The sequence below is a fragment of the Stegostoma tigrinum genome, unplaced genomic scaffold (assembly GCF_030684315.1).
Source record: "Stegostoma tigrinum isolate sSteTig4 unplaced genomic scaffold, sSteTig4.hap1 scaffold_493, whole genome shotgun sequence".
Taxonomy (NCBI): Eukaryota; Metazoa; Chordata; class Chondrichthyes; order Orectolobiformes; family Stegostomatidae; genus Stegostoma; species Stegostoma tigrinum.
The window spans coordinates 24,416-26,915 of NW_026728423.1; positions in this window are offsets into that span (position 1 = coordinate 24,416).

Genomic DNA, 2,500 nt, shown 5'->3' on the forward strand with positions numbered 1-2,500 from the left:
GGGCACTACGGGACAATTTCCCACGGCCAATCCCACCCTAACCCGCACATCCCTGGCACTACGGGACAATTTCCCACGGCCAATCCACCCTAACCCGCACATCCCTGGGCACTACGGGACAATTTCCCACGGCCAATCCCACCCTAACCCGCACATCCCTGGGCACTACGGGACAATTTCCCACGGCCAATCCCACCCTAACCCACACATCCCCGGGCACTACGGGACAATTTCCCGTGGCCAGTCCCACCCTAACCCACACATCCCCGGGCACTACGGTACAATTTCCCACGGCCAATCCCACCCTAACCCGCAGATCCCCGGGCACTATGGGACAATTTCCCACGGCCAATCCCACCCTAACCCCCACATCCTGGGCACTACGGGACAATTTCCCACGGCCAATCCCACCCTAACCCGCACATCCCTGGGCACTATGGGACAATTTCCCACGGCCAATCCCACCCTAACCTGCACATCCTGGACACTACGGGACAATTTCCCACGGCCAACCCCACCCTAACCCACACATCCCCGGGCACTACGGGACAATTTCCCACGGCCAATCCCACCCTAACCCACACATCCCCGGGCACTACGGGACAATTTCCCACGCGCGCAGTCCCCACCCTAACCCACACATCCTGGGCACTACGGGACAATTTCCCACGGCCAATCCCACCCTAACCCACACATCCCCGGGCACTACGGGACAATTTCCCACGGCCAATCCCACCCTAACCCGCACATCCCTGGGCACTACGGGACAATTTCCCCACGCGCAGTCCCACCCGAACCCGCACATCCCCGGGCACTACGGGACAATTTCCCACGCGCAGTCCCACCCGAACCCGCACATCCCGGGCACTACGGGACAATTTCCCACTGCCAATCCCACCCTAACCCGCACATCCCTCGGCACTACGGGACAATTTCCCACGGCCATTCCCACCCTAACCCGCACATCCCTGGGCACTACGGGACAATTTCCCACGGCCAGTCCCACCCTAACCCACACATCCCTGGGCACTACGGGACAATTTCCCACGGCCAATCCCACCCTAACCCGCACATCCCCGGGCACTACGGGACAATTTCCCACGCGCAGTCCCACCCGAACCCGCACATCCCTGGGCACTACGGGACAATTTCCCACGGCCAGTCCCACCCTAACCCGCACATCCCTGGGCACTACGGGACAATTTCCCACGGCCAATCCCACCCTAACCCGCACATCCCCGGGCACTATGGGACAATTTCCCACGGCCAGTCCCACCCTAACCCACACATCCCTGGGCACTACGGGACAATTTCCCACGGCCAATCCCACCCTAACCCACACATCCCTGGGCACTACAGGACAATTTCCCACGGCCAATCCCACCCTAACCCGCACATCCCCGGGCTCTACGGGACAATTTCCCACGCGCAGTCCCACCCGAACCCGCACATCCCTGGGCACTACAGGACAATTTCCCACAGCCAATCCCACCCTAACCCGCACATCCCTGGGCACTACGGGACAATTTCCCACGGCCAATCCCACCGTAACCCGCACATCCCTGGGCACTACGGGACAATTTCCCACGGCCAATCCCACCCTAACCCGCACATCCCTGGGCACTACGGGACAATTTCCCACGGCCAATCCCACCCTAACCCGCACATCCCTGGGCACTACGGGACAATTTCCCACGGCCAATCCCACCCTAACCCGCACATCCCTGGGCACTACGGGACAATTTCCCACGGCCAATCCCACCCTAACCCACACATCCCTGGACACTACGGGACAATTTCCCACAGCCAATCCCACCCTAACCCGCACATCCCTGCTCACTACGGGACAATTTCCCACGGCCAATCCCACTCTAACCCGCACATCCCCGGGCACTACGGGACAATTTCCCACGGCCAATCCCACCCTAACCCGCACATCCCTGGGCACTACGGGACAATTTCCCATTGGCCAATCCCACCCTAACCCACACATCCCCGGGCACTACGGGACAATTTCCCACGGCCAGTCCCACCCTAACCCACACATCCCTGGGCACTACGGGACAATTTCCCACGGCCAATCCCACCCTAACCCACACATCCCCGGGCACTACGGGACAATTTCCCACGGCCAACCCCACCCTAACCCGCACATCCCCGGGCACTACGGGACAATTTCCCACGCGCAGTCCCACCCGAACCCGCACATCCCTGGGCACTACGGGACAATTTCCCACGGCCAATCCCACCCTAACCCACACATCCCTGGGCACTATGGGACAATTTCCCACGCGCAGTCCCACCCGAACCCGCACATCCCTGGGCACTACGGGACAATTTCCCACGGCCAATCCCACCCTAACCCGCACATCCCTGGGCACTACGGGACAATTTCCCACGGCCAATCCCACCCTAACCCGCACATCCCTGGGCACTACGGGACAATTTCCCACGCGCAATCCCACCCTAACCCGCACATCCCTGGGCACTACGGGACAAT